Source organism: Genypterus blacodes, unplaced genomic scaffold, assembly GCF_046128005.1.
Source record: "Genypterus blacodes isolate CSIRO-AG114 ecotype Tasmania unplaced genomic scaffold, CSIRO-AGI_Gbla_v1 ptg000141l_1, whole genome shotgun sequence".
Classification (NCBI taxonomy): domain Eukaryota; kingdom Metazoa; phylum Chordata; class Actinopteri; order Ophidiiformes; family Ophidiidae; genus Genypterus; species Genypterus blacodes.
This window is the reverse complement of record NW_027466943.1, coordinates 398658-411743: the sequence shown is the minus strand read 5'-3', so window position 1 is coordinate 411743 and position 13086 is coordinate 398658. Positions and strand designations below refer to the sequence as shown.

The 13086-nt window shown below is 43.7% G+C and overlaps 1 protein-coding gene across 2 annotated transcripts in view; it reads left to right on the top strand.

The window, feature by feature from the left end:
- ptch1 (patched 1) overlaps positions 1–2629 on the top strand; it is a 41668-nt gene extending 39039 nt beyond the window's left edge. For both annotated transcript variants that reach the window (XM_076165139.1, XM_076165138.1), the window contains exon 24: positions 26–2629. The gene's annotated coding sequence lies outside the window, so the exon portion shown is untranslated. The remainder of the gene's footprint in view (positions 1–25) is intronic.
- The last annotated feature ends 10457 nt before the right edge of the window (positions 2630–13086 follow it).

Sequence of the window (13086 nt, the reverse complement as noted above, 5' to 3'; positions counted from 1 at the left end):
ATATTATCTCTCCCCTTGTTACCAGATGTGGAGAACGAACCTGCAACAGCCAAAGATGGACTCCTCTGTATATTAAGCAGCTGACCCAGCCGGACCCAAACCAGAAAAGGCCAGCGTGGCTCTGCCTGGCCCAGCTTGACTCGGACCCGTCCAGCCCAAGGCAGTAAACACTCCCCAGTGTTGCCGTGATGGTGCTCATTCTTACTGTAACCCAGCGGACTTTTGACTTAGATATTTCTATCAATATTTAAAAGATGCACACATGTGTAAATAATATGAACAAAAAGTAGCTATGTTAGGAGCTGTAAACTCCTCATGTTAACAGACTGGGGCTGCCATTTTATATGGCTGAGTGTCTGTGTGCGTTCTGTGTAAATGAGTCTGTGTGTGTGAGAGATAGATCTCTGATTACTGTTCACTCATCTGTGGATCTGTGCCATTAGGAAGCTTCATCTAGACAAAAATACCTGTCAGCATTCATTGTTGCTGCTTGAAATATTTTAAATAGTATACATTTATTACTCTATGCAAATGTTTCTTACAAAAATAAGTGATCTGTCTATGTGTATGCGTGTGTGTACGTGTGTGTGCGTGTAGGAATGAATGAGGTGCTATATATTTCCTGGCTTATACATCAGATACATCTTCAGAATAGACTAACATGTGCACTCATTTACTGTAGAACATGAGGGAAAATGTTAGAATGTTCCACCTGAGCTGCTGGGAATATTGGCACGTGTGTGTCAGTGTGTGCCTGTGTTTACATGTGTTTGATTGTTTTTGTATAAAGGTACGCATGTTAAACTATTAATTTTTTATCACAAACCTGTGGTAGTTATGAAACAGTTACTGTTTAACTTGACACGCTATGCGTGCTATTTAAGACAAGCAGATATGAAGAAATTTAAATTTTGTTTGTTTGTTTTGCTTTGTTAGTTGTCTTCTCCATTTGGAGCCTGTTTATGCTCTCAGCATTGTATCGGTGTCTTAGGTCCTCTGGTTGTAATTTACTGTAAGAGGTTATGTGTTGTTTCACCCTAGCAGGTTCTCTACAAACAGGTTGTACATTGATCAGTGAAGCCACCTCAGAAACCCACCCAGCAGGACAGGGACGTCACATGACTATTTCTGGAACAGGGTCACAAAGGGCCACTTAGTCTTGGTACCCTAAGTAGCTGTGTCTAGTGGATAAGCTAAAACTCAGATTACTGTATGACCCAATCCAACCTGGCACTTGACTGCATTTAAACTTCCATTCACAGGAACACATCTCCCTCAGTAGCTCTTTATTTTGTCCATCCAATAAGCTCGCCCATGCTGCCTGCTACGGGCTAAGACCATGTGTTTTAAGTGTGTTACAGCATATGTGTATGTATGTGTGTGTGTGTGTGTCTGTAAGCCTCTCTGCGCATGACTCCATCCTTTTAATGTGTCAGCAAAGGCAACTGGCCCCAACTTTGTCCCAGCTAGCCAGACTGACCTCAGCCCATAAAACTCATAGCGCCATGACAGTAATTGGTTGTCCCCTGAACTGCCAAATGGTACAGCCCAGATCCTAGGGGGTCAAAGTGCAGTCACCAGCTCTCCCCCCCCCCCCCCACACACACACTTTCTATCAGAAATGGCCAGTTTTGTGCGTGTGTATTCATTACCTCTAACCCCAACCCTTACCCCCCAGGCCCCCTCCACCTTTCTCACCTCTGACACACCTCACTCTCCTTTACACTCCTCCTGTTGAACACGTGTACCTCTTTACCGTCCTCCTCCGTCTCCCAGAAGTCTTTGCAGTTTCCTCCCTCCGTTATGTCAGCTGCTTGCATGAGGCAAGGTTTTTTGTTTGTTTGTTTGTTTGTTTTCTCCCAATGTCACATTGGCAGTAATGGAGAGAATCATAGCTGGCAACTATTTTATTCATTTTTGAAATTGTTTTGGTTTGTTTTTGTTATCAGTGTTTTATTGTGATATTTATATTTTTGTAATGTAAAGTATGTTGGGTTTTTTTCTTTCATTATTGGTTGTGATGCCAGTGGATAACAAATGCAGGGATTTTTACGTCTATTGAAAAAAAAACACTATTACAGTTTAATGTTTTTGCATTAATGGAGTTTGATCTGTATAAAGTGCTTACTAATGTTAAATAGGAAAAAGAGTATATAACATTTTACACTACAGGTCTCATAGCTCTTAGAGGATTTTAAAAGGAAAAAAAAAAATCAGTGGTTCTTCCAGACTGCCATTTTGGTCTCGGTTGGCGTGGATTTATGCTGTTTTCAGTTACAAAGATAAATGTATGCCATATAATTTATTTATATGAAAATTTATTTTTGTAGTGTACATAGTAGTTGTCAAGGTATTTGACAGAAGTATATTTTTAAAGAGTTTATATGTAATGATATACCATAACAGAAAAGAACCTTACGGTGCACACTTTCATTGCTAACTGTCTTCTGAGACAACATCGACACCTCCCCTTCAGTATTATGGTCCGATCCGTGGAGAGAGACGTCAGATAGCTATTTCTATGGGTTTGTCAAAGGCTAGCCATGAAAGTAGGAAATTGTAATAGCTCTCTAAATATTAATGTTCAAACACTGATAGAATTCTAACAAATAAAAAATATTATAACTTATTTGTGTCTTTGTTCATAACTTTAATAAATGAAATCTTAAAAACAGCTGCTGTGTTCTGTTTTCTCTCTGATTTGAAATGCATCATACACACTTCAATAACGATCAATCAGGCAAACCAAACGACAGAGTGACGTGCATTAAATACATCACTGCCGTGCAAATCAAAGCATTTCTGGTTTCAGGTAAACACGAGCTCCTCTTCCTCCCTGTCTCCCCCCCACCCCCACCCCCCCTCCCCCCGTCCTGTCCTGCAGTTTAACTCTGACATCTGGTCTGAAGCCCTGCAGCCCTCCCCAACGGCCCGCCCCGTCCACCCCCCACCTCTACTCCCTGCTCTGTATGATTTTGATTGACAGCTTTATAGACTGCAAGGAAATTGGTTGTAGTTACAATACAGCTGGCCTGTTCGGAGTAATGAAAAAGGGCATGTGGCCTTGAGCTCGCAGCACTGATGGTTAGAGAGGGAGACTGCCTTGTCAACTGCATGGGTGGCGCCTATTTATTCTCATACTCAAGTCTTATATGCATGATGCATAGCTCCACTAGGCCCAACAGTCAATTTTGCTCACAGCTCTCAATGATGAGATTTATCTGAAATATTAGTACCTAGATCACTCCTGAATATGAGGTCTTTTCCCTGGATCTTGGTCACCAAGTGAAGTAAGTGCAGCTAGACAGACCAAAGAACATGATTCAATAATATCCAGCTGTGTGTTTCATGATGTTTCTGTGTACAGGTTGGGGATCAGTTTCCCCGAGCAACAATCTCACCCTGAAACTCAAGAAGGTTGAGGAACTCCTTGACCCAGGATCAGCGGTTAAAGGCCGGCAGTATATCATTATCTTTTAAAGCCAATAAAGCTGCTGCACACTGTCCAACCAGAGAAAACTGGCTGGCAACATCTTACAAATAACAAGGTGTGTTTGGGAAGCTGGGTGGCAGGGTGTTGTGTGTCACAGTTTGAATCTTTCTAACCCAGGTTGACATTTTTAGACTTTTGCTCGATGAGGACACAGAGCTGAGGTGTAGGCTGATGCAGGGGTTGGAGTTTGGGGAAGATGCTTTGGAGCAGATGATTTAAACTGATTAGGATGCAGCCAAGCTACTCTGTTCATTAAGTGGTTTGTGTCACTACACTACATGGTCCTGAGGAAAAGTAGCTGGCTAAATTGAGTAAATATTTGTGCTGTTTTAAATCTGAAAACAAATAACCAGAAAAATGCTGAAAAATAACAATTACAGATTTCTAGATCTAAATGTAGTTAGTTACTGGAAAAGCCACATTGTGTAGAAAATAGCTGAGATAGTCGGCCTACTGAAAAAGTAGGATTAGCTGAGCTACTTGCAGCGATCTTATCTGCAATACTGAGTGTGTGAAACTTTGCTACGAGGTAAAACATGTGTGACCACCCTGTGGCTGTTTGTAGGTGATACACTTCATTAAGTTCTAATGTTGTTAAAGTCTTTCACCAGCACGGCTCAGGGACCCCGGGTCACCAAAGCAACACACTCCCCTCCTCTGGCCCTGCCTTACCCTTTAGCCCCCCTCACCTTCATCCTCCTGAGACACACACACACACACACACACACACACACACACACACACACACACACACACACACACACACACACACACACACACACACAAAGTTGCCCTCGGAGGTGGAACTGCACATATTGTGCGGAGTGCTTCATTCAAGCTAACGAGCTCCAGGTTGTTAATGAATGAGTGTTTCCTGTACCTGTCCTCTCAGCCAACAGAAGGTGGCATAGGGGGAGCCGGAATGGAGGGAAAGGAGAATGGAGGGAGGATAAGAGAGGGAGAGAAAGGAGGCAAATAAGGATTTTCTCTCTCTCCTGCACTAATGGACTGTTCAGTTGTGGCTCTTTGCCCAGACTGGGTGCCAATAGAGCAGAGTATGTAAAAACTATGAAACAATGCATTTTTCTTTCTTTCTTTCTTTCTTTCTTTCTTTCTTTCTTTCTTTCTTTTTCTCTCTCTCTCTCTCTCTCTCCTAACCACGTGCAACAAAGGGAATTATCTTATCGGTTCCTTGGTTCCAGTCCCTCTTTTCCGTCTGCCTCTTTCCATCCCTCATTCGTTCCCTGAAAGGCTTGTCCATCAGCACCTACCGGCAGAGCTAAACCCTCCAAGTGTATACTCTCCACTCCATGAATGATTGCTTTGTTGACATGACTGCATAGGACACACACACAGACACACACGCACCTCCCCCCCCCCAAACCCCACATGCACTCCTGCCAGATCCAAACCAGATTTACACATTCTTTATAAAAAACAGAGTAAAACAATAAATCTGCAGGAAGCATCAGATGGCATGTTGATACGACTACAGATCCAGACGAACAGGGGCTTTACCTTTGAGACCTCACAGACACCTTGAAAACTATTCAACCTCTGAGCTGTGTGTGTGTGTGTGTGTGTGTGTGTGTGTGTGTGTGTGTGTGTGTGTGTGTGTGTGTGTGTGTGTGTGTGTGTGTGTGTGTGTGTTTGTGTGTCTGTGCAACGATGTCTGTGAACAAGCGCTGTTTGCCAGATTGACGCTGAAGCTGCAAGCAGTTTCCAAATACTCGGCCTGAGTGACAAGCAATATTTCATCCAGCAGATGAGATCAGTTTCCTGGTCTCCTCGCATGACTCCGGATGTTTGATGTGACTGACACGGAAGGGAAGTGGTGCTTTGCAAATGATTAGAAAAGAAGTCATATAAACTATGGTATTACATTATCATCATCATCAGTTTTTATCGGTGTGTATATACCTTTAAGCAAGAATCAAAAACTAGCCCTACACATTCTCTTCTATTCTCTTATACTCTAGGTTCAAGGTGGGTGGCTTTGGTGCTGGTGTTCAGTCTCACCCAGGGGCTCGTTGGCCTTGGCTGCCTCTTCAGCTCCCACACTCAGTCTTCTCCACAAGACTCATGCAGGAGAATGTGAGGTTCAGGTCCCTAGACTTTCTGTACAGAAAGAGAGAGAGAGAGACAGAGAGACAGAGAGACAGAGTCATTTCGGCCGGAATTAACAAACTTCCCTCTGGTGATTTGTGAACATCAGAGTGACAAATAGATGGATTGCATTGCAAGGACAAAAATCTGTCCACATGTTTCCCATGTGGGAACAGCTCATCCGGTGGGCTGCCAGTAAAAAGGTTATTCACCACTTATCGGAAGGTCCGTTTGCCCACTGGATGAGGAGCAGGAGTCCTCCCCCACACTCACAAACTTACTAATGTGTAAGTACTTACTGGCATTGGGGCGACACATATAACACTTTGCATTGGTGGCACTAACAGCAGTAGGGGCCTTATATGGATTGAGGTATTTACTTTGACAGTAATGGAGGACTCAAAGAATATTACAGTACTGCACTAGTACTGTTATACTTTCATGTTTATATTTCACCAGATTACATTTGGAGTAATAGATACATCCAGAACAAATAAATCTTCATTTGAACTGATCAGTTTGTGTGCCGAGCCCTGTTCGCATTCATACATGAGGATATGTGTTCTTACTAGCGCTGCTCTCCAGGAACAGTGGGTGGGAGAGAAGGAGAGAAGGAGAGAAGGAGAGAAGGAAAGACTCCAAGTCAGAGAGTGAACCACATCCAATTCGTAAAAACAGCTGACATGATTCATGGTGCCTTCAGCAGAGTCAAAAGGCTTCTGCTACAACAGAGAACCACCTACCGCGCCAAAGATTGTATCTCTGCCATAGTCTGCAATAAAAAAGCCAAGAAATTTGCCAAAATTATTATTACTTCTGGCTGTTGTCACCACATTCAGACAGTATTCTGAACTAAATGCTGATGTATGATAATTTTCAGGAGTGTTTTTCTCTGGCTCTGGCGGCCTTTCATTTCTGCAGAACGCCACAAATTCAGACCACCCGACTCATGCTCAAGACCCCAGGCTGGAGACAAGTAGCTTAATTATACCTCTGATACAGTCAAAACAGAGGGAATATGCTGGAAGGGAAGAAAGCGGGAGGCTGGGAGATGGAGTCGAGGACGAGGTGTAACTAGAAATGGAGTCGTGGAGTAGGAGGCAGGAAAATAGGAGTAAAGACAGATGGAAAACGGGTGGAAGAGAGCGGGGGGGGGGGGAGGGTGAAGATGGTTGATGGTGGATGGGAGTAGCCGTATGAGAGTAATTATAATGACTGATGTTGTTTATTCCCATTTCCCCTCGCATCATTTATTCTGTGGAGGTGGAAAACCCACCCACTCTTTCTTTGTGTTACAGACGAGTGCCACGGAGCCGTGCCAAGCCATGTCATAATCTCTCCTCTTCCGCTAACACTGGAAACATTCATCCTGCCCTCAGCCTCTTTCCGTCCACCGTCCATCGCTTTCATTCCTCTTTTCTCCTTTCATCGCCCGCTTCATTCTGTTTGTCTCCGTCTCTGTCCTTGTTTGCCTCTGTCGCTCTCTACCACTGTGTCGCTCCATCTTTCCATTTCTTGGCTGTCATTATGTCTCCGTCGGGTGCGGCTGTGCGACTGCTGTGATTGGGGCCCCGGCACATGTTAGATGTTAACATGATGTACGGCCGTTTACACTGAAGATGACAGACCGAGGTTGGATGCTGTCATCCTCTCTCCCTCTTGTTTAATGTAGTCCTGGTGGCATGCGTGCACACAGAGACGCACAGTCACGGACCCACACGCACCAGCCATCTCTTTGTCTCTATGTCTTTGCCAGAAAACATGCAACAATGTATGGAAACAGATGCGTCATCTGAAGAAGCAAAGTGGGGCAGAAATGAGGAGAGAGAGCCAGAAAGAAACCAACAACTAAATATTTTCATCTGTGTCTAGGAGTGTTAAGCAAATGCACGATCCTGCAAAGCCAAACAAAACTGTAGCAAATGATTTCACATCACATATCTCACTCCTTCTAGCACTTTGTCCTTTCAATTTCAAGGAGTTGGGTCATAAACTGTAGGTTGTAAAACAAAGAATAGTGCTACAAATGAATAAAGGGGACCTAGTTGAGTGAAGCTGAGGAGGGTCCTTCCTTGGTGATGATGGTAAACATGTTGGAATTTGCTAATGATCTACCCATTCACAAAGAGGAGAGGAGAGGAGAGGAGAGGAGAGGAGAGGAGAGGAGAGGAGAGGAGAGGAGAGGAGAGGAGAGGAGAAGTTTTTTTTCTTCCATCTGTGCTTATTGATTCTGGCACCATGACAGATGCTTAATGAGGAACAGGGCTGGAGGAGCTCTGAGGACCCCAGAGGGAGGTGCAGTCTAAATCAACACACACACACACACACACACACACACACACACACACACACACACACACACACACACACACACAAATTCACAAACCCACAAGTGTGTGTCTGCAGACCAACTCCACTCACCCCTCCTGCATATACACACATACATTTGCACAAACGTGATTGGAGTGGAAGCGTTCAGGGAGGGATTTGTAGAGCAGGAAGTATGTAATTATCATGGACAGAGGGGCAGAGAGATGGTGTGTGTGCTTAACACTCCCACTCAATTTCCCTGCAATCTAGTGGACTAATAGAAAGCAGGTGTGTGTGTGTGTGTGTGTGTGTCTATGTGCATGTGTGTGTGCTGTCTCTTTCTACATACTCTCTCATACATACGTGTGTGTGTGACGGTATCAGGTGGTCGAACTTGGGCGATGAATGAGGGACAGGGACACAATGGTACTGAGGGGCTGATTCACAGCCATTGAGTCAAACAAAGGCCCAACATGGTCACAGCTGATTTCAACTTTAAACTTTCTTTGAACTTTTCATTTAAACTTCTGACATAACTAACTTTGTCATTTCAACAACCATCACATGAATAACACTTAACTTGAGACTGCTGGCTCATTACATCATGTTCCAACAGTCCCTGTATGTTGCACCTTTGTGCAGGTGGGACCAACATGTTGCATTTAGTATTGTACTTCTGCAGTTAAGATAACATAATCCTTTATTCGTCCCACAACGGGGAAATTCACAAAAGATAAGATGTTATATTTATAATCTATATAAAAATTCTGCTTTGTGTGCTGCCAGTGAACAGTGATGGTTAGCAGTCTGAGGTTAGACAAAGACTGCAACTGATAGAGTGTCGTTGGCGGCGATCTGCGTGCTGATTGCAAACACACACAGAGTCTGAGCTGCATCTCTTCTTACCGGTTGATTACCGACTGCAGCAGCCAGCTGTGTTACACATAACATCTGTAATCAGGGGGTGCACCGGATTAACCTGTGGAACACACACCACACAGAAACACACACATAGGCGCACAACTTAAAGTATGAAAAGTATGTGTGTGTGTACCAGTGTGTACAGTGCTGTTTCACATTGGTCACAGAACCTCTCTCCACTTTTAAGCCAATCAGCAGCTTCCTCTAGTCTAGGCAATAGAGACTTTGCGTTAAAAATGCCTGGAATTGCCATAAAGAGCGTGTCCTTGTATAGTCAAGTGTATGTGTGTGTGTGTGTGTGTGTGTGTGTGATAAAATATGATTGTGAGTTGATTTCTTGTTCCTAACCTATTGTACCTAGAGAGATCCCAGCAGACAGTTGCTCTAAAAACACACACTCACACACACATTGAGACACCTACATTAACAGAGCCTTTAAACTGTGTGCACAGATCCATTTTCAGAGGGAGATGTTGACACCTATGACTGCTCTTCCTTCCTTTCCTTTGTCCCTTTTGTTTTCTCTCTCTATCTCTTGTCCTCCTTTCTTTAGATAAAACACAGTGTGTGTAGGTGAGTGTGTGTGTGTCTGAACAACAACATTTTTTTGCACAATTACAGTTAATGGGTTTTGAGGACCCAAACAATGGGTTATAAGAATAATAACACAGGAAAAGGAGACACGAAGCTTAAGGCTGATAATCACATTGATCACATTTTCCAATCCAGTAGTAGACACACACAAACACACACACGTCAGCCAAGGCCATCAAACAGGGCAGTGTGGGGATGAGACACTGCCCTCGTGTGTGGGGATGAGACAGGCGTGAGGTTATGTGGGGTCACCAACGCATCGCCAGGTACATAACAACTCTGGTCTGGACCAGAACGGGTAACAGGATTGGTACGGATCAGAACGGACTAATTTGTCGGCAGCTGTGCAGCTCCTGGTCTCAGCGAGCCTGGGATACACTCCAGGGACCGATACCAAGCCCTCCATCTCTGTGGCCAAACCACAAGGTCAAAAAACAACTGTATTTCAAAAAAGAAAAAAACTGTGATCCTGAGCTATGTATTTTTCCCCAAAATCTGTTTAAGGTTGAGGTTAGGCTCAGATTTTCAGCGGGGATAAGGTTGAGGTAAGGGTTAGATTCATTACTCTCAGCTTAAAAACTGGTTACAATTTCCAGCTCTGCAATCTGGACGGAGAGAGACATTCTGCGCTCCCTTTGTCATAAAGGATCCAGACAGAGCAGACGAGAATGAAGCACCTGCAAAATCATGATCACAAGAAGACTTAGTGTCGTCAACCAAATGAGGATAAGACATGGACATAAAGTTATACTAAAGGCATACCAAAGGAGGGTGGCCGGGTTAAGTCCCCTGTGGACCAAAAGCGTGGTCCAGTTTGCCTCCACTGCCGAAGTGCCCTTGAGCAAGGCACCAAACCCTAACCTGCTCCTCGGTGCAAACTTTGTGTGTGATTTGCATTTTGGGTGGAATTTGCATTGTGTGAAACATGTATGTATACGCATGTATGTGTGAAGCATGTATGTATAAAAAGCATGTATTTGGAAGAGTAATTTCTCAATGCTAAGATAATAAAATGGGTGTTCTTCTTCATCTTCTTCTTCTAAAAAGCTGTGAACGCACAAATGCTAATAGTGAGAAAAAATGTGTCTGCCAATACAAAGACACAGACACACATGCGCATGTTGAAATGTATGTCAAGCTTAAAATGCAATGCAGGGACACACACACACATACATATGGACAAGCCATTGGCTGTCACTGGCCTGATGCGTGACAACCGCTCACTTGGCACTGTAATAATCACAGAGTAGCTGTACAGTAAAAACACACGTTTGTTTACACTGAATTTCTGTTTGTATCCATATGTGTGCCCATGCTAGCCTCGGCAGAGAGAGATAGAGACACACACACACACACACACACACACACACACACACACACCACTATGTGGGTTTCTACTTTGGGCATCAAACCACACTCTCTCAAGATTTTGCTGTGGTTTTTCTTTGCTTTTCTCTCATTTTTCAGGTATTGGCGTTCCAAACCAAGATGCTGATGTTTTTACAAGACTTAGACACACACACACACACACACACACACACACACACACACACACACACACACACAAATTGCACTGCACGTGGAGCGATCTAGCCCTGGTTGACCTACATGTTGGCCCAGGCAGGCAGCCAGGGTGGAGCTGATGGTGGCCAATGATTTATGAAGCTAATTGTTGGTTTCATTGCACATTTACCAACGGAGACACTAACACAAGTATGTAACATGGTGTTCTAACCCGAAGTCAGGAATAGTTTAACGTTTAATTAAAATGCATATAATTTACAATGCGTGTGTGTATGTGCGTGCTCATAGAGGCACATGTTTGACCTCAACAAGTTCAACTCATATTCAACATTATTAATGCACACAAACACACACAACATCTTAAAGAATGTTTCTATTTGGCAAGCAGAGCAAAGTCATCAAACTGAGGGGAAACACACACACAGTATGTACATATTGGCTTTGTTGGTGTATGTAGGTACATGCTGCTGCTGCTACCACCACCAACACACACAGAATCAATCCTGCACATTAAAAGGTATATACTACTCAAAATACAACGTTGACTTATATTTAATCTCCTTCTCATGCATCAACCCCCGGCACACACACACACACACACACACACACACACACACACACACACACACACACACACACACACACACACACACACACACACACACCATTGCGTATGTTTCAACAACCGCTTCCTGATGTGGCATGCTCCAGGTTTGGATGGAGCCTCTTGGTGATTTGTCAGTTTAAGCCACGCAGGCCGAGAACCCCTCAACATTTGCTTTGGGTTCCAGAGGGACACACTCCTGGACCCCTGAATTCCTGCCCGTGGTGGTATGCACTCTTCTTCACCCTCTGGACCCTCAAGCCTGAAACCTATGACACATGCGGATACATGCATGCAGTTGAGAACAAAGGCATGCGAGCGCGCACACACACACACACACACACACACACACACACACACACACACACACACACACACACACACACACACACACACACAGTAGGTGTCATTTTTCAATTCCAAGTGGACATGTAGTCCACATGTGCATCTATGTGTCAAACACTTTGAATGCACACACTCGCACTCATTAAGCTAAGGAATGGACATTAAGCCTTTATGTCCTTTATGTTAAGTCAACTACCATAATTTACACATGCAATCAGTAATGTCACCGGTTTCATGGAAGCAAAGGTCAGGACACAATCGCAGGACGCACAATGTTAAGTAAAAAGCAGCTTTTATTAATAAATAGGATCCAGGTAGCAAACAGGGAAACACAAATACAAGTTATCCAAATACAGGCATGTCAGGCATAAACAGCCCTAAACTCAAAATGTCCAAGCAAATAATAATCCAAAAGGTAATCCACAAAAACAAAAAGCTTGACAGAAACCAGGAAAGGAAAGGTACTACCTACTACAACTACTACTTAACAGCGGGGAGCATCTCAAAGATCAGAATGAGTACAGGAACACATCAGGAATCAAACAAGGTAACACAGAGAAAACACAAGAATCCAGAGGAGCAACAGCGAACCAGGAACATCACAGGAAACCATGAGACAGGAACATGACGCCAAGGAAACAAGAGTCATTTGGCTGCTGGGAAGAACAATGAAAAACAAGAAGTATAGGTACACACTTGTCTTGGATGATTGAGGGAATGAGCATGAGGAGTGTGACATCAGGGAGGAAGACAGATACATGACAGGTACATGACAGTAAGTGAGAGGATCATGAAACGAGGGAAACTAATCAGACTTGCAAACCAATGAGCTAACAATCAGAGCAGGAAGTAAAGGTACATATACAGCAACATAACGGGAGATGATAACAAAATAAAACAGCAAATTAAATACTAAACAGGATCGTGACAAATAATGGATAATGTTAAACAGAAAATGTGATCTAAAGGGCACTCTGGCTGTCTGAGGACATATATGTATTTAAGTATTATAATGACATCTATCTATTCAGGATAGAAGATTCTTCCTTGAAATATTTTGTACGGTCTGATTTTGTGACTCAATTTCCCAGCAGGCATCGGAAGGGAAGGGGGAGGGACGCAGTGTGACTGGCGTAGCTTTCAGCCAATCAGATCACACATGTGCCGGAACTTCGCGAGAGGAGGGAAG